This window comes from Dipodomys spectabilis, unplaced genomic scaffold (genome assembly GCF_019054845.1).
Source record: "Dipodomys spectabilis isolate Male_0828 unplaced genomic scaffold, ASM1905484v1 ptg000096l, whole genome shotgun sequence".
NCBI classification, from domain to species: domain Eukaryota; kingdom Metazoa; phylum Chordata; class Mammalia; order Rodentia; family Heteromyidae; genus Dipodomys; species Dipodomys spectabilis.
The window spans coordinates 19,877,250-19,898,160 of NW_024870773.1; positions in this window are offsets into that span (position 1 = coordinate 19,877,250).

The following is a 20,911-nucleotide window of genomic DNA, read 5'->3' on the forward strand; positions in this document are numbered from 1 at the left end:
GCAGAGTTGAGATGGAAGGAGAGAGAATGATGGAAAGGGTCACACTGATCAGGATATATTGTACTTATAATTGGTTGACATATAGAATTTTTGTATCACTACCTAAAGATAATAAAAACTAAAATAACAAATATATTTGAAAAATATATTCTTAAATATATTTGAAAAATAGCATTCTTGAAAACCATGTGTGTATAAAATGTGAATTTCCATACTTAGGACTGTTCTCATTTCACCCTGAGAGACAGAACAACTTGCAAAAATTTAAGCACGTTAAGAGCTTCAGAGACTGTCTCCAGAAGGTTGCCGAGCTACAGAGTTGGTTCCTTTGAATTGTGTATCCACACTCATTCTCCAACCCATTAGAGCCCTCTACAAACATACTTTATTTAAACAGAATAGGGTCTTCTTCAGAGGTTTGGCTCAGAGCTTCTGCTTTCCTCTCATAGAATTGTTTGTGGGATCATACTTTTTTCCCCCCCCAAATAGAAAAGTGAGAAACTGTAATTTATTCCCTATGAGACTGGACCCAATTGAACTTATAACTCAAATTCTTTTCTATGCTAGCTCAGATTTGATATGCTGCTAATAGGAAGAAAAATGGAAAAGTATTATGTTGGTCTTACATGCAGTTAGATATTTTGGTTATTAGACTGAGCCACCATCATGGCTGTTCAGTTTTTCCCAAGTAGGAAGAGGGAGAAAATAGACCCAGTTCAACAAAGGACATCATAAACTTCAATCAAATGTGATATTAGAAACGTTAGGCAATCAGTATCATCCTTAGTGAATCATTCCTCCATGCTCACCTGTCTGGTGTCATGCTCTCTCTCCGTGAGAATCTATTTTGGTAAAACCACATGCCCAGCCCGAGAAAGATTGATTGACACTAAAATACCATTGCAATTCAGACAAATGAAACTTGGTTCTGCTCCTATTGATCTTCTGATCATTTTCCCATTGCTTGAAGGATGAATCTTGTCAGATTTCAGAAAACACCATTGTTTTAGACGGACAGAAAGCCGTTTTCAGAATGTGAGCTCAACAGGCTTTATTATCGCACTTCCTGCCTGACAGCACAGGTAGTATTTCTTTCAACTCACTAGCATCAGACTAATATGGAACACAGGCCAAACTACTAATGCTAAAGAAAGCCCGAGGCTTCCACAATGTCTGTCTAGGGTTAAGTATTCGAGACCAGAGCACACTAGAATTGTGGGCTCTTTGCTGAGAGCCAGAAGCACATGTAGACAATATGCGCAAAGAAATCAAATTCAAGCAAAAAACATTAAATGTATTGCTGAAATATTGGAATTTTTATCACCACAAAATGCACATTGTCCTACTTGAACTTTAAGTCATTATACTTAACCTGACTTTACTTACTAAACATTTATGATGAATCACTCAATCACCTCAAATCCAAAGAATCAGGGGATGAAATGAGTGGAAACAAATCTTTAAACCATTACTATGCATAGCGTCGGGACGAGCAGGAGGAAAGACAGAAGCCAGTATTGTTGACTCAAGATTCTCAAGAAAAAGGAGGAGGCTGCAATGCTTGGTAAGAAATGTATGCATTATCCTGCCCATGTAATTGTAACCCCTCTGTACAGTATGTTCTCAAATAAAATTAAATTAAAAAAAAAAAAAAAAAGATTCTCAAGAATCCAGAAAGAGCTTACTCCTATTTGTAAATTCATCAATTCACTTATACTTGTTCATTTACAAAATGTCTTATATTTGTTAATCATTATGATCATTGACATATGATCAAGACATTTATTCTAATTATATAAAACATTGGTTTGCTCCACATATATTTCATCCTGCCAAAATTCCTATTGATTGTCTTCATTCTAGTATTCAGTATTTATAACTATATTTATATAAATAGACTTACCTCTTCTCTCCTAGAATTATGCAACTGAACCTTTAATCATGATTACGTGTTTATGTATGTATGAGCTTCTAGGACTATTTAAGTATCTTGAGATAAATTAATGAATATCATTCATTTATATTCTATTAGAATGAAATTAATAATATAATATGTTGAAAGTTGACAGTAAATCTTCTCATTTCTTTTTGTTTGGCTAGGGAAATGCAAGCTGATTTTTAACCTTCTCTCATTATTTTGAGCTGTGTACCATGACATAACATTTTATAATTGTGATTTATATTACAATGACTCTCTCTTGACAAGGGATATGGCTGGGGTGTAGTTATGTATTTTATCTAACTGTCATATTCCTGACTACATTTTCCTAGGATCTTTTTGATCAACATAGCTTTGTGAGGAAGTGACACAGTTTTGTGAAGTAAAACAAGGTTGAGGAGAGTTCATAACATTTCATAAATTGTTCAAGGTTATTGAAGAATTCGTGAAGGGACAACTTGAACATTTTCTTTTATTGCTGACAATCTAGAAGTGGCCATTTTTCTGTGAATATCAGTTTTGGACAGAGTGAAAGCAATACTTTACAAGTACCTTGAAATGCTCCTGAATTTTCAACAAAAGCATCACTGCAGCTGCTTTCCACTTCAAATCCTAAGTGTCTGCTGAGACACAAACTTTCACTTGAAAAATCTGAGACACATTTCATCTCTCATATATTTGTATTCTTAATGCATCAAACAAAATTAACTCCACGTAGACACATTTGCACATAACATTGGAAGTTTAGGTTCAATGTCCTAAGGACATTAAACTATAAGGTAAATGTATAATACTTAATCCCAGATGCTTCTTTATCTTTTATTAATCTACAGGAACCCCGAGAGCCCTAAAGTGATTCTTAGGTGTGAACATGAATATCTGCCACACAGCATCTCTCTGGGGAACAATAAATGAGAAATAGCAGGAGAAATAAACTGGATCGAATTGAAAGTCATCATGAAAAAGTTAATAGTCAAGCTGGAATATGTATAAATCTTGGAGATTTTAGTGCTTCTCCTAATAATACATTGACACAGTCCTCAAACAATAATAGCATTGGAATGGTCTTTAGAGTTCAACAAAAACCAGCATTGCTCTAATAAGTAGCAGTCTGTGTTAATTTTTTTTTTTTGGTCGGTTGTGGGGCTTGAACTGTGGACCTGGGCACTGTCCCTGAGCTCTTCAGTTAAAGACTAGCGCTCTACCACTTGAGCCACAACACCACTTCTGGTTTTCTGGTGGTTTATTGGACATAAAGTCTCAAAGACTTTCCTGCATGGGCTAGCTTTGAACTGTGATCCTCAGATCTCAGCCTGCTGAGTAGCTAGGATTACAGGCGTGAGCCACCAGTGACCATTTCTGTGTTACTTTTAAATTTTAATAAAGAAGGCAGAAATTCTTGTATTATAAAGCATCTTGGCATACAATGTAAATTTTGAAATTTTCTTTTTTTTTTGTTTTGTTTTGTTTTGTTTTTTTGGGTCCAGTCATGGGGCCTGGGCGCTGTCCCTCAGCTCTTCAGCTCAAGGCTAGCGCTCTACCACTTGAGCCACAGTGCTACTTCCGGCTTTTTTCTCTTTGCTTATGTGATGCTGAGGAATTGAACCCAGGGCCTCAGGCATGCAAGGCAAGCGCTCTACCACTGAGCTACCTTCCCAGCAGAAAATTTCTCTTTTTGTATAGCAAACCACATTGTTTCACCCAACACTTTCAATAATCTTCACTGATTCTTCCATTGTGTTTTATGTACATAGAATTTAAGATAGCTATATGTATGTTTGCATATGTGTATATATATATATAATATCATTCTATAGGTACTTTTTATGTATGTTTGCATATGTATATATATATAATATCATACTATAGGTACTTTTACTCTCCTCCTCCTCCATCTTCTGCTCACGATCTACTTCTTCCTGCTCATCGTCTTTCTCCTGCTCCTTCTCTTCTTCTCCTCTTCCTGTTACCTCTCCTCCTTTACCCTCCCTTTCTCTTTCCCTTCCACCTCCCTCTCGCTTCCTTCTTCTCTCTTCTTTTTCCTCTTCCCTTGACCCCCACCTCTTCCCTTAATACTCTCCTCTCTTTCACCAATAGTCTTTTCTGTCACTACTCATTTTCCAGGTATCACATATGAGAGAAAACATGGGGTACTTGCCTAATCTTCTAAGTCTGGCTTATTTTGCTTACCATGTTCATCTCTAGTCTCATCCATTTTTCTCCTTCCCTGTCACTTCCCTCCCTTCCTACCCTCCCCTTGTCTTCCCTCCTTCCCTCCCTCCCTCCCTCCCTCCCTCCCTCCTTTCTTTCTTTTCTTTCTTTCTTTCTTTCTTTCTTTCTTTCTTTCTTTCTTTCTTTCTTTCTTTCTTTCTTTCTTTCTCTCTTTCTCTCTTTCCTCTCTTTCTCTCTTTCTCTCTTCTCTCTCTCTCTCTCTCTCTCTCTCTCTCTTCTTTCTCTCTTTCTTTCTTTCTTTCTTTCTTTCTTTCTTTCTTTCTTTCTTTCTTTCTTTCTTTCTTTCTTTCTTTCTTTCTTTCTTTCTTTCTTTCTTTCTTTCTTTCTTTCCCTTTCCCTCCTTCCTTCCTTCCTTCCCTCCTTCCCTCCCTCCCTCTCTCCCTTCCTTCCTTCCTTCCTTCCTTCCCTCTCTCTCTCTCTCTCTCTCTCTCTCTTTTCTTTTTCCTTTGCCAGTACCAAGGTTTGAACTAGACTCTGTCCCTGAGCTCCTTTTGCACCACTTCCAGCGTTTCCTGAGTATTTTTATTTGGAGGTAAGAGTCTCATGGACTTTCCTGGCCAGGCTGGCTTTGAACCATGTTCCTCAGATCTCAGCCTCCTGAATAGCTAGGATTACAGTAGGGAGCCACCAGCACCTGGCTCCATCCATTTTTCTAAAATGCCATGATTCCATACTTGTTAATTGCTGAATCGTATTCCATTATGAATATGAACTCTACTTAATTTATCCATTAATGTTTTCATGGATACCTATGAATCTCAGAATTTGAGAGGTACTTTCCAAATTTATGTATTAACTATTTTCTATTTACAGATGCTAAAGATATATCAAATTCCAAACATAATTACCAAAGCAAAATTAATTACAAATAACAAATAGTGGCTTTTCTGCGATATCTCTTGAACAGAAACAGTTATGTAATTAGCATTTTGTGAACAATTATTTAATTATTACTATTATGCATACTTAAAACTTGAGTATAAAAATAAGAAATATAGTACTATGAAAATTAAGTTGTTTCCCATTATTGTCAAGAAATAGGTTACATGAATAAGGATAGCATGAACTACAGAAAATTGTGTTTTATTTCACTTTCTATGACTTTCAAGTTGATTCATATATATATATATATATATATATATATATGTATATATGAATATTGTATATTTTACACTATATTCAATAATCAAATGTTAATATTTTACTCCAATTATTTTAGTTTTTAAACACTTTAATTTTAAACAAAATGTTCAATAAAAGAAGACAGCATGCAGTATAATTTCATTTTTTGTTCAAACAGGACAAGCTGACAACTCTGCCACTGATGTGACAGCTTGCTGTTAAAATGCAAATTTTCTTCTTCATGCATTCTTCCTGTGCATTACTTTTCTCCATAAAATGTCATTAAGAAAATTTCTCTGGCCAGATGCCAGTGGCTCATGTCTGTCATCCTAGCTACTCAGGAGGCTGAGATTTGAGGACAGTGGTTCAAAGCTACCCCAGGCAAGAAAGTCCATAAGACTCTTAACTCCAATTAACCACCAGAAAACTGGAAGTGGCAGTGTGGCTTAAAGTGGTAGAGCACTAGACTTGAGCTGGAGAGCTCACAGACAGTATCCAGGTTCACAATTTAAGCTCCAAGACTGATAAAAAGACAGAAAGAAAAAAAGAGAGAAAGAAAGAAAGAAAGAAAGAAAGAAAGAAAGAAAGAAAGAAAGAAAGAAAGAAAGAAAGAAAGAAAGGAAGGAAGGAAGGAAGGAAGGAAGGAAGGAAGGAAGGAAGGAAGGAAGGAAAGAAAGTCCCTCTGTTAGTAAGACAAAATACATAAAAGCTGTTTAAACAATGATTCTGGCATTAAGTGGTTAAATCATTTTCTGATGGATATCTCAAGATTTTACTGTTTGTAAAAACTTCACGGACTGTTCATACATTTAAAAATTCAGAAATATGAGTACTGTTATTACACAGGAATCTTTATTGTCCAACTTACTTATTTCCACCAAAAGAGAGGTCATTTAAAATATGTCTATTGGTCTTCAGATTTATATTTCAGACATACTCTGGGAAGAAATTAATATTTACCTAATTAGTCATTTCGACACAAAGGAAGACTTACTTATTTGTATAATTTTTTTCTGTCATTTCTGCAAAAGTTTAGCATGGGTACAATAATTCCTTTGTCCTATTAGAAATACTGTCTTTGAGCAATCAAAGCTTACATTAAGAGCTTTATTGAGGATATATATTATCTAAAATACTATTAGGACCTATCCACTTACTTTCAAATACCCCAAATTCCTATCAGCTCTGTCTGACATAGTTGCAATCTACACAATCTGCCATAAATAAAATTAGACAATCAATGGAGCTTGACATAGGAATGAAATCTTTCAAGCTAAAGAACCCCAAGTGAGATTACTCCATCCTACATGCATGGGAAAGTATTTTGACTTAGGCATGGCTAAATTATACTGGTCCAAGCTTGGGTGTTTCTATGTAATGTTGGTTTTAGTTATAGTTTAATTCAAATGCAATTATGCCTTTTAAATGGGAAAAATCAGAATTTAGAAGACTGCACACTGTTTTCCAAGATAGTAGTGTATTCCAGATGGACAACAGACTCGTCCAGATGGCATAATATGTGTTTAATATATTTTGACATCTGCGAATAAAAACAAAACTTTACTTGTTATCAAATTAAGTACAGAAAAATAATTTCCAAATGTCATTGTGAGAAAAAGAAAGTTATAACTGAGCTACTTCTCTTGGTAGAATTGAAGGGGAAAAGAAAAAAAAAGTAGAAGAGATGGTGGGAGAGGAGTGGGAGAGAGAATTTGAACAAAATCTTGTTATATTTCAATTAGCACAATTAAATCTTGAGAAACAATAGCTTGTTTGAATGCATGTTTTCTTTTCTTTATTTTTTTCCTTTTACAAAGCATCAATAAACCTGCAATCTCAAACTGACAGAAGAAATATACCAGAGAGTTATAAATATAGATTAGATGTTCAAATTCCCATGAGCAAGACAGAGTATTTAGTTTTCTGTGTCTTTCTATATTAAATATTCTGATTGCAAGCACATGTTGAGCTATCCAGAGTATGCCATCATTAATTGTCTCCAATATATTGTGATTAAAGTAATTTACAGTCTCATGAATGCCCAGAAAAGTAATTGGCTTAAAATATTAAAATGGAACAGAGTTGATAAAGTAACCACTTGAATGGAATTTACATTAAAAAATAATCGTGAAGCTTATTAACTACTTTTTATAATAGAAAATGTTTTCATTCGGTTCCCTTCAATAAATAATCATTTTCTTTGCCTAGGCATCTTTAGTTAACACAATGTAATTTAACCCTTTGGTTTTCCCTGGACTCTTTTATATTCCACAAAACAGATACGTAGTTGCTCCTGAATCACTTTATCATGGGGGAGAAGGGTTGTGCTGGTACTGAGGCTTGAACTCAGGATCTGGGGACTCACTGTACCTTATGTTTTACTTTACCACCTGAACCACAGCTTAGCTTCTTGGGGATTTTTGCTGGTTAATAGGAGATAAGAGTCTCATGGACTTTTCCAACCAGTCTGGATTTAAACTGAATCCTTGGATCTTCATCTAGAATCTTCATTTTCTATTATCTAGAATTAAAATCATGAGCCACTAGTATCTTGCCCATTTTATCTTTGTTTGATAGCCAACCTCCCACTACATACATGGAAGACTGAGATTGCTTGTCATTGCTCTGTAAGAAAATCTGTATTGTGAACTTTTTGCCTCACGGAATAAAGTGATTTCATTATTTAGAGGTAAATAATTTTACAGTGTTATATGTCTCCCCAAATGGCTATATTATTTTTGCTTTCCCACCTTTTATTGCTTCACATTCTTGGCAGCTCATGATATACAATATTAGCATTGCTTTGAATTGTGCCATTGTAATGGAGTGTCATGGTACCTAATTGTTTTTATTTACATTTCCCTGATGCCACAAAATGCAAAAACATTTTCCTATATTTGTCCATCTGTATATGCAAAAGTAATCCTTTTTGCCTAAATTGCTCACCTGTCAGTCACATTTTGATTCAAATTATAGAATGTCTATTATAGAATGTCTATGCTTAGATGGATTAAACAATTGGAAGACTTATTTTTACATTTAAGAAGTCCTAAGGAAGACTGCCTACAGAGATGAAAATTTTCAAGTGCATAATGACACCGTGAGAAGCCATGTTGTGTTTATTTTGAAGACTGCTTAGGCCTATGTTTTTTAATTTATCTTTTGCCAACTCCTTCTTGAAGAAACGATCATTGTAAAAGTGGTAGGTGGCATATTCTGACACATTAATACCTAGCAAATGAGACTTTTCTTCATTTCTTGTGGGTCCCTTTTATAAAGCTGGCGGGGATAACTTGCCCCAAATTAGTCACATCATTGCACCTGTGACTTAGTAACATCTACAGTCACTGGGAGACAGAATGTGATCAGCAGGCTAAGATGATCAATTAAGCTGCTGGCTTCTGCAGTTCTGTTTTGAAAGAGGAAAACGAGGGGGATGAAGCCTGAGTTGCACTTTACAATGGATGATTTATCAGACATATGGTTAATAAGGTCGAGAAAGATATGAAGTGTATGTACCAATAATTGAATATTGAGGACACCTTGAAGGTAAAATGTCTTCTAACAGAACAAAAGGTTCAAAGCCCTGGTTGATCTTCACAATTCTCAAACTCACCCTCTTTCCACCCCAAATAATTAGGAAAGGGTGTGCTCATCTGTACTGAAGAATCAAACACTTGGCTTTAGACCAAGAAAAGAAAGCTGATATTGTATCATCTGCAATTACATCAGTTACAACCAACCTGTGTGTTTCCATTTCCTCTTATTCTTTAATGGCTCATTGTTACAAATGTTAAAAATCTTAGGTAATCTGGGGGACATTTTTGACACATATATAGTTCCTTAAGGCAAAACTAAAGATGAGTAAAACATCGATTAGATGTGTTTTACCAATAAAAAAAAAGTGGATCGAACACAAACCTGTTCAAATGAATTTTGCTTAAAGGATAGGATGTCAGAAGTGTACAGCTGGCCATTTCTGTGGATAATTGAGAAACGTGTCAATCATCCCTTGTGAATGGAGGGCAGGGTGTAGGAGGAGGAGTGGGGAGCATTTGAATCCCAGACTCCCTGAGAAAAAAAAGGGGGAGTTAAAGGCAATTTTGAAAGGCTCTTCCTACAAATGGTGTTTCACCCAAATCCTATCTAAGCTTTAACAGTCAACATGAATTTCATTTTGCTTCTTGAGCATGACTGCATCCTGATAAGTTCCCCCTTGCTTCCGCTCCTGGCTCTCTGCTGTCCTTTGCGATACTCAGCATGAATGGCATATCATTTCTCCATCAAAGTTTCCCTTTTCAAAGTGGAATAGCTATCTCGCAAAGCTAGGTGAGCACAAATAGAAGTCTACAGACTTTCTCCTTCCTAGTTATTTTTAGTAAAATAGAGCAACAGAGATATCCCAAGGGCCTGCCATCTGTATTTCAATGGCTGCTGAATGCTTTGGTTTGGATCTGGAATGCAACTTCTGGGGAAAGTAACCCGATCAAGAGGGCTTCCGAGTTCATCAATGGGCAGCTCCATTGGCAGCCTTACTAATTTTCTTTTTGTTTGTTATTGGGAGCTAGGAAAGTGAGGAGATTGGATATAGTTGAAGGCAGTAAATTCTTAGGAGTCTTTCTCTTTACTCCTCCTCCTCTCTCCCTCCCCTTCCCCCTCCCCCTCCTCCTCCTCCATCTTCTGTCTCTCTCTTCTTCCTCTGTAGTCTACCATGGAGTGAGCACAAGCAAGTGCTCCCCTCCGCGATGTCCCGCCTCACCATGCACAATGGAGCCAGGTGACCACATGCTGATACTTCTGAACTCACGTGCCTTGAACCAAGACTTAGCCTTTCCTCTTTTAAATTGTTGACCACAGGTATTCTTGTCACTGCAAAGAATGCTGACCAGCAGAGTCCAGTGGCATATTCCTTGCGAGGCGCACTCCTCAGCAAGGGCAACTTGGAGAGCACTCACAGCTGTCTTTAACATCTTGAGCTAGGACTCCCACCCTAGAAGACAGCTGCACAGCAGTCAACCACTCATTCCCTCCATCTCCGTATGCCAGATATTGGATGAGGTAAGGGACCAACTGAAGGGAGACCTCCATCATTGCAGCACTGGAAGAGAGAAGGAAGGGCAATGCTCTTAAAATACAGAACCTGTTTATTTGCTTAAACACAGCCAGCCCCTCTTGCGGAGCAAAAAATAGATCTAGACAGATTTTCTGTTTAAATCTTTTGAGTTTAAAAATTGAACGTGAAGGGTAGGGGGGAGTGTAGTTGTGGAGATGGGAGGAAAGGGATGGTAAGGGAAAAACAAAGGAGGTGGCAACAATGCTTGATAAGAAATGTACTCATTACCTTGCTCGTGTAATTGTAACCCCTCTGTACAGTATTTTCACAAAAAAAAAAAACATTTAAAAAAATTTGAGCATCCAGGAAAATTCATTTCTCTTGTTTCTTAAAAGGGGGAGGACAAAAAAAATATTGACCTGTATTCTTGTGATGAAAATTTTATTTTTAAATTGAAAATTAAGTCTTCTCAAATGTTTGTGTGTGTGTGTGTGTGTGCAATAAAAGCTTCACCAAACAAGATTTATTTTTCTCTAAACTATGAAGGTACTTAAAACCTTAGAAAAAATTTAAAAATGCAATGGAAAAACTTATCTTATTCTGCAACAAAAAAAAAAAGATGAGGAAACATTTCTTTCCTTAAACAGACCCCAAAACCAATTGTGGGGAAAAGATAAATTGTTGTTCTGGATCATTTACATGGAAATCATCAAGTTTCTCTATAATAAAAGACACTGTGGAGAAAAAAAATCTAATTTTTTAGTGAAGACTAAGTTATAGGAAGCCAGACACTGGTAGCTCATACCCGTGATCCTAACACCTCAGGAGGCTGAGCACTGAGGACTGAGGTTTGAGACCAGCTCAGGTAGGAAAATCCGTGAGAGTCTATTGTCTTACATAAATTACAACAATAAAAACAAAAGGGTAGGTAAGTTCATATTAAATAGTTTTTTTTACTGTGAGAATACAGTACAGAGGAGTTACAATTACATGGGCAAAATAATGAGTACATTTCTTATCAAGCATTGTTGCCTCCTCTTTGTTTCTCCTTCCCATCCCTTCCCATACCCCCCTCCTCCCTCTACCCGATCCTCCCTCCACCCCCCACCAAAGTTGTAAAGTTCGTTTGTTGACATAACGACTTGTACGTCTCATTGTTGCAATGGGTCCACCTGTATCCCTAGTTAAAAGATTTGTTTTTTCCCTTCTCCTCCACAAATTATACAAACATCAAATACAGTGAAAGCATGGGTTATATTGTGGGGGAGGGACATACAAAGCAACAAAGAAATCATCTTATAAATATGTTAGAAACAATAGCATGAAAGGAAAAAAAAATTGAATACTTATCTTGGGATTCATTCCCCTAACATCAATTTATCTGACCTTTTCTGCTTGACTCAGACATATACTAGTTATTGCAAATAAGGGAAACCATGGGACCTATGTTTCTTTGGGCCTGGCTTACTTCACTCTAAATAGTTTTAAGAGACCTGAAACTGTTTTGTGCACATATTTTCAGAAAAGTACAATAGTACTATGCCAATTCACAATGTTCCTCCCCCAGTTTTGTATCTTTAAAGGATATCGTACATTTATTCTTATTACAAAATCAAATTATATTATTACCTTCTGATACAATGCCGTGGTGGATTATCTCAGAAGATGTGCTGGTGACTCACACCTGTAATATTAGTTTCTCAGGAGGCTGTGATCTAAGTATCAAAGTTTAAAGCCAGCTCAGGCAGGGAAGTCCATGAGACGTTTATCTCCAATTAACTACCAAAGAGCCAGAAGTGAAGCTGTGGTTCAAGTAATAGAATGCTAGCTTTGAATGAAAAAGCTCAGGACCAAGGCCCTGAGTTCAAGTCCCAGAACTCATAACAATAAATACATACATAAATAAAATATTTTAAAAATAAAAAAGTGAAAAGAACCATGACAACATTGTATGCTCAGTATGCTGAGTTACCTGGTGATGACAAAATGTAGAAATTATCAGTGGTTGAGGCACTACTATATAATTCTTGTCCTCTGGTTCACTTTCAGCAGGAGTCATGCAAGATACTTCCTTGGAATTATTTTGTGATTTCAAACTGGCCATCTACCATTGTGGAACTACTGAACCAGTCGGCTAAACACTGATGGGGGAAAAGAGAGGAAAAATTAGTTCCAAATGAGACAACAAGGAGTGAGAGAATATTGCTTTTCTCATAAGCAGCTCCTTTATATGGTGCTTAAATAGTTGTTTTTAAATTGCCATAATATTGTTAATTGTGCTGTAAGCAGTATTTTATATCTCACCCTGTTTTTCCTGCTTAGTAAAGCTATTTCAATGATTTGTTAGCTCATTTTTCTATTAAATATTTTAACAAGAGTGGTTTCTTGACATCAGGGCGTCAGTCAGATGTAATGGAATTCTGCTAACAAGCCTCATAAAACTAGAGGAAATATAATAAATCAGACTTATATATTTCATACATAATAAGTTGAAATTTACAATAATTAAGTATCTACCATGCCACAGTTGCGTGGGTGAAACATTTAGAGCTTGAATCACAGGGAAAAAAATTGCCACTTATTTTCAGAGGTGATTTTTTTTTCTCTCTTTAATTAAGTCATCTGGTCTTTGGTGGCACACTGGCCATACTAATGTAGCACTAAAGAATATATTCCTAAGGGTAGCTGTTGGAATTCTGACAAGTTTCTCTATTTATTTGGAAAGTTGACTAAATAAACAGAAGCAATGTGAAGGAGTTTAGTCATGGCTAGTCAGGACATTTCAACAGTGCTACTACCATCGAGCCTTGGTGAAAAGATTGTATGGGAAATTCTATGAATTATTAATAGCTCTCTGAGCCAAAAATGTGACTGACACTTTTGCCTTAGGGACAGAAGTGTAAACAAGCAAAAAAATGACTGTAAGTGGTTATTTCTTTGCTTTTTCCAACAAGTATTTTCTCTAATCCATGATTTTGAGCCCTGGAAACAAAACTTGATACTGATTTTTCCACAAGGTCACCTATAGCTAAAGAAAACCACACAGTATTATAGCATATAATGTATAGTGATTGCTTTAACACTGAAGAAGATAAGGAGTGGGAAGGGGTGGAAGGGAATTTTTAAAGGAAGTGGCAGTAGCCTAGTTCTTGATTTGAAGCATAGCTTATTCCATTTCGTATGTGTATTATATTCTATACTTTTAAAATGAGGGTGCATATGTTTATTTTGCTTGTTTTTATTGAAGAAGGAGAAACAAACACTTAATGGCTGGAATATTTTTCTTTTATAAGGAAAGAGTTATTCTCCTGAGCCATTTTCCATCTCCTCAGAGGGAATTTTAAATGCTCACTGGAATCTGTAATTTAGAATATATATTTTCCTCAACTGTTTTTAGCCCTTTCAGTTACAAATAAACCTTATGAAAATCTAAGTTGCATGGTAGCCATGAGATTTAAAATGTATAGTATAAATTTAAATAATAATTGTTCAACAACAATTATAGAATTTCCTCTATTTCTGATTCTATTTCGAATTTCTAATATTGTCTGTGGACCATTACATTCTCACTTGAGAGAGTATTTGTGACTAATGGAAAGAAAGATTATAAATTACATGATAAGGTTTCTGTTCCAATATAAACTGAACTTTGTCAGCCATGGACAAGTCTCAAGGATGAAGAGTTGAACTGTCAATCAAAGCAGTCAACTGAAACTTAACTTGTAGAAAGTTTAATCATATATTCTTTTAAATCTTACATCTTCAATGGTCTAGAAGACATTGTGTTGAAGGATACTCATTATTTTGGGTTTATTACCAAAAAACATAATTCCACCCAATAGTGTGTATACTACTTACACTGTGTGTGTGTGTGTGTGTGTGTGTGTGCAGGTACCAGAGTTTGAACTGGGGCCTGGGAGCTGTCTCCTAGCTTTTTCTTCAAAGCTGGTGGTCTTCCATTTGAGCCATGGGTCCACTTCTGGGTTTTGGTAGTTAAATGGAAGTAATAGTCTCACAGATTTTCCTGCTTGGGCTGCCTTTGAACCACAGTCCTCATATCTCACCCTCCTAAGTAGGTAGGATTACAGGCATGAGCTCTGGCACCCAGCTTACACAAATACTTTGAAAGTAGATGTTATCTTATTTTAGAGTCATCATTTTGATCAAATATACCATACAATATATATTCAACTATTACAATAATGTACTGGTTAAAAAGTGTGTCTCACAAAAAAACTAGGACATATAGACAGTCAAGAAGGTAGAATTATTAAGTAGAATATGAAGTAAGAACCAAATCCACAAAGAAAATAAAACCCCTGGCCCAGACCTTTTCCTTGCCCTATCTTGTCACAGATTCCTTATACATAAAGCCCAGGAATAGAATTACAAATGGTGGTTTTCAAACTCTACTCTGAGAATATTTAGAACCCAAAAAAGTGACATAAGGTAAGCCATAGTAGGACAAGGGAAATTGAATGCATGAGAATCTCACAGTTACAGAAGAATAATTCAATGTTTTAAAAATAGTGTGTGTGTGTATATATATATATATATATATATATATATATATATATATATATATGGCTTCATATGGATGATATAAACTCTTGCTAGGGTAAAAGGACTCCTGTGGCTCATTTTTTTAAATACTACTGAAAATATTATTGACATGATCAGCCTGGTTTCTTTTGTTATGTTTTTTTTTTTGGCCATTCCTAGAGCTTGAACTCAAGGCCTGGGCACTGTCCCTGAGCTTCTTTTGCTCAAGGCTAGCACTCTACCATTTGAACCATAGCTCCACTCCCAGCTTTTTCTGTTTATGTAGTATTAAGGAATCGAACCCAGGTGTTCATGCATGCTAGGCAAGCACTCTTACTACTAAGCCACATTCCCAGCCCCTTTGATATGATTTTAAAGTGCAATTAAATTATTCTTAATACCTAACAATATTATTTTTACAAATTTTAAGCATATGTTAGATGTCTGATAGATTTGCAAAGCAATGAGTAGGTTAGCTCATAGTTATATGAAGACTATATTATCTTCCCATATGAAATTTCATTGGTGATTTAAGAAATACAATTAAGTGTTTTGGTATCTTAAATCAAAAAGGCTTTCAAGTTTAACAAGATATAAATAGAAATCGTGCCTATTTCCTTACTTTCTATATGAGATAAACAGACTTCATAAAGATTTTGTGACCAGAAACCAAGTTTATAATGTCAAAATCCTCCATACATTACTATAAACTACTGCTAGTTTATAATTCATTCTTGAGCTCCAATCTCTTCTTTTACACATGATGAAGACAAAAGGAATCAACTCTGAAGTATCTTACAATTTTTGACTTTAAATCTTGATAAGGATCTTAATAAAATCTTCCAAATGCTTTAAGTAAAAAGAAGAGATATAATGCAATGTTCAACAGATTCACCATGCAGTATTTTGAACAAACTAATAATAATCTTAATATATTTAAAGACAAAAGTTCAAGGAGTTTCTGAATTGAGGAGGAAAAGATGCCTAGTAATTCTTTCAGCTCTTTTAAAGTCACACTCTTTTTTTAAAGTTACTTTTACTCAAACAAAGTATCAGGAAGCTGATACAGACAGGGTATATATAATTTCATCATTTTAAGACTCTCTATTGAGTTGCAGCTCTTAAATGAAATGTGACTACTTGTAGGTTTAAACTAATAAAGATTGACTTAGAGTCAATCTTCCTAAAATATAGACTAGAAAATTTAAAATATAATTGAAATAGAGTTATATTTTAAGGCTGTCAGGAATTTTGTAAATTCTGGATCATAGTAAATAGAAACAGAAGCTTTGACAAACCCAAGACAAACATCTGAATAGCAAATACATTTCCAAGACCTTTAGAAAATGTGTCAGCAACAGAGACATGCAAGTGAAAGAGAGACAAAGAGATGGACAGAAAGAGGTTCACACTCCATGTTGTCTGAGTTTCATTATTCCTTACATTCCTATCTTATAGTTCTAAACATTTAAGAAAAGTCAGAGCAAATAGCAATTATGGTCGCATTCCATAAGGGCATCTCAACCTGCTTTCATGCTTTGTCCGGGTGATTTAGATGGCTACTTTTACATGAGCAAGAAATGATATGGTTGCTTCTTCAGCTAGTTAGTTCAGAAGTACTTGGGTGGGTGGGAGAGGGGAAGGGTTAATGTCAAATTTTAAAAACATGCTCTGTCTGTATCGTTGCCCCTTACCTAACATTTGTAAAGTTTTCACAGAGAACATTAGGTTTCCAGTAGGTCACTGTGTCCTACTAAAATGGAAAGAAAAAAATGTCAGTAAATAGAAAGATGTATGGTTAAATTTATTTTGAAATCGCTCTTATGTGCACGTAACCTCTTTTCTTCAAGGAGCTCCTCAGCTGTCAGATGACAGTCATCTCCCAGATGCTGCTCCTTCTAGACCTCTACCTGCTGTGTGGGCATGGGGAGGGAGCAGCCCTCTCTGGAGTTGGCAGCTCCTTTTTGTCCCTTGCTTGCATTACCATACAAAGTAAATAATTCCATGACTGTGAATTTTAGCTTATCTTCCTAACATCAAATTGCTTAATAGATCTGGGGTGGAGAAGAAGTACTTTTTTATGTATTTAAAGAAGAGCATAGCTAGTGGAGCCATACAATCTGACATTGTGGTATCCTAAAGCTACAAGAATGTATTTAGTATTAATACCAAGCCAAAATTGGATTTATGATTTTTTTAAAGTACAAATATAGTAACTCCACATATAAAAATAGCTATTTTTTGCCCAATCAAATGGCCGTGGAACAATTGAATATCCATATGTCAGAGAAAAAGAGAAAGACAGAAGAAAGAGGGGAAAACAGAGGGAGAGAAGAAGAGAGAGAGGGGGGAGAAGAGGAAGAGAACTTGATTTATCCCTTATACCATGAGCAAAATAACCTCAAGATAGATCACAGACCTAAATGAAAGGGATGTCATTGATTAAGAGGCACTATATTCATAAACTGCTTTGCTAAATGGCAACTCCTTTGTACAACTACTTAAAGAGAATATTAAAAGTGCAAAAAAGAGAGAAAAAATCAATACTATAACACTGAGCAACCATAGGAGAAAATTATTTCGTTCATCTTGGATTAGGCCAGAGGCTACCATGAGGAGCGAATTTTGCCCTCCTGGACCTTTGGAAACATCTGGCTATATTTTGAGTTGCTATGATGAAGAAAAGGTGCTGCTATTATTAAATGAGAAGAGGCCAGGGATTGTGTGAAATGTCCCACAAGTCATTAAACTGCCACTGACAACAAATAATCATTGGAGCCAAAAGTCAATAGTGTCAACTTTCAAGAGACGCTGAATGGGAACAATGTTTTTTTCAATAAAACGCTAAAAGAAATCTCCATACAATCAAATAGAAGGGTAACTTGGACTTCATCAAATCTAAGTATGCTTTTCAAAACACACAATTAAGAGAATGAAAAAAAAATTGACAGCACCAGGAGAAAAGCTTTCCAAAACACAGTGATGAAAAGATTTATAACCTAAATATACAGGATTGTCAAAACTTAATGAGTAAAGCCATAATCCAATAAAAAATGAAAAAGTAGTAAGGACAGGCACTTCATAAAAGAAAATAGACATGACAAACTCTACTCTAAAAAATCTTCCATCAGTATTACTTTTAGTTAAGGGAGAATGATTTCATAATGAGTGGTGCCTGTATACCTATTACAATGCTTAACATTTCAAAGACTGACCATCTCAAATTTTGACTAAGTCATGGAGCAACTGGAACTCTGATATGTAGTTTTGAGAAAGAAAAATGATGTGAGCACTAGAAAACCTGATGGGTAGATTATTTAAGTACTACATAGGCACCTACATTGACATATAAGTACCAGGTATTGAACTCAGAGCCTTGAGCTTCATGCTCTGTAAGTACTCTACTCCTCGAACCCTACCCAATCATCTGGATTTTAGTTTGTTTGTTTGTTTGTTTTTCCAACAGAACCTTGAACTAGCATTTCCCTAGCTGTGCTCAGATTGTGATCCTCTTGTTTGGCCTCTCTAGTATCAGGGATTACAAGTTTGCACCAACATGCTTAGCCTTTAAGCTAATATTTCTTAGTATTATACAAAGGAGAAGTCAAAGTATATTTTCACACAAATAATCCCTGCAGCTGTATCTGCAAACAATCAAACTGGGAAAAGGAATAAGCTGTGGTATGTCTACGTAATGGCACACCTCTCAAAAACAATAAGGAGCAAATAACTGGTGCCCTGCATTGTGAGGGGAGGGGAGGTAATTACGCTGAGGATGGCGGAGAACAAGTGTGCATGTGCGGTAAGTGTACCACGCTTGAATGACATGGAAACATCCAGAATGACAGCATTTAATTAATGGTTATTTGGGGATGGGCAAAGTTTGGGGAAGAGCATTAAGGAGACTAGGAGAATGTTACTCAGCCTGATTTTTTACGATCACTGGGATACCTCTGTCAGAGTGTGCGCATTTTAGAACTAATCAGTTTCTTTCCTTTAAATATGTGTGGTTTATTATATGTCAATTATACCTGTGAAATGACAAAACAGATTATCTCTCTCTACAAGCCTAAGGGCATCATCATTCTCAATTTATTTACAGCCTTGCAGAGTAACTCTCCTGTCATCGCAACTACTTGGGAAGTAGAGATTAGGAGGATTGCTGTTGGAGGTGGGCACAGGCAAAAAAAAAAAAATTCAAGACCCCATCATAACAAACAGGCTGGCTGTGGTGGTATGTGCATGTGAACTCAGCTATCTAGGTGATAATGGGAAGATGGAGGTCTGAGACAAGCCCAGTGCAAACAAATGCAAGACCTTATCCCTACAAAAATAACTGAATCAAAACAAGTTCTGGGGCCCTAGATCAACGGGTAAGCTGTAAACCCAAAGCAATAGGTTCAAATCCCAGTACTACCAAAAATAAATATAAGTAGATGGATTACTTTTTCATGTGAATGGATTGGGCCATTGTATGTGTTTGTATGTTTCATTTATGAAGTCCAGGATTGGTGTAAGACCTCAGAAAGATTTTAGTTTGAACAAGTGAATTCAAAATTTTATGTAAAACAATATAAATCTTAGTTCCTAAGTCACATAAGGTGGAAAAGCCAAGCGTTCTCTACACTAGGAAAATTGCCATTGAGTGTGTTTCCCATAGGGCCTCTCTCACACATCCACATTACTTTGGTGAGCACAATCCTGTTGTAATTGCTGATACATCTCACGCCTGAATAAAGAAGCCATGGGTAGATACTGTGTAACAAACCAGAAGGACTATGGGTTTCATTCAAAATGATCCCCAACCCTTGTGAGCAAGGTCTATCAACACCATCTGCTCCACAAAGCAAGAGGCTGAGATCATTGCAGCTTTTCTTTCCTATGACAGCAGAAGGTAAGAGGCACTGCAAACCGTTTTGGGGAGCTCATGCTTGTGTTTCAGGTTGATGACTTTTCGGTTGACAATAAGTATTGCTGTGTGAACTTCCAACTGACTAATAGCTGATGCTGTTGGAGACTTGAAACAGTTTTAGGAGCAATGCAGAACAAAGAGCAGAATTTCCTTCTCACCCTGCCTTTCTTTACCAGCTTTCTACACACAAAATACTCAAGCAGGTGTCTCTACCATTCTGTAATGTGACTACTTAGGCATACAATGCTAGCCCCAACCACATCTTTACCCTGTGACCATGGACGGCTATGTAAGTAAATATTATTTCATGGGATGGTTCCCACTTGTATTTTGAGCTGGAAGAAATTAAGCTTTTTTGGGGAGATGGGAAGGGATAGGAAGGGAAAACAAAAGAGGAGGCAACAATGCTTGATCAGAAATGTACTTATTACCCTGCCCATGTAATTGTAAACCCCTCTGTATGGTATTTTCACAGTAAAAAATTAATATATATATCTTAAAAAAAGAAATTAAGCTTTTCTCCAGGTACAATGATGTCACATCTTTAAAATACTCAAATGCAATTATGCAGCAATGAATCATTTAAATCAATAGTTATTTTTTTTAAATGACAACTAAATTGTGAGAGAGAAGAGGAAAGAGAATGGTTGTCCAAGCCTGATTTACAGAAGAAGTATTAGCATTTGGCAAGATACTCAATTTTATGAAACTCTAGTTTCTGTATCTTTAATATCAGAGAGAAAAGGAAAGGAAAGGAAAGGCCAAAACTATTGCAAATTAAAAAGAAATGTTACTTGCCTCTGTTTTAAGAAAGAGTTGGTTGACTACTGTTCCATGCAGAAACACAAACTTCTATATAATATTTTATGAATACAGTACAAATTCATCTTTCCTTCCTTTTGTTCTGCTTATTGTGGAATGGAATTAGATCTTGGAGCATGCAAAAAGCCAAGAGGAAGCATGTTTGCCAAGTCTTGGTGGGCATAAAGAGAGGTGGCACTCAGCCACTTGGCTCTTTCCAGTAAAAAGATGGAAAGTACCCATTGATGTCAGGGTCAAAAGTTAGTATTAACTGTTACCATGCTAGTGAGTATGTATGGATAGAAAATAA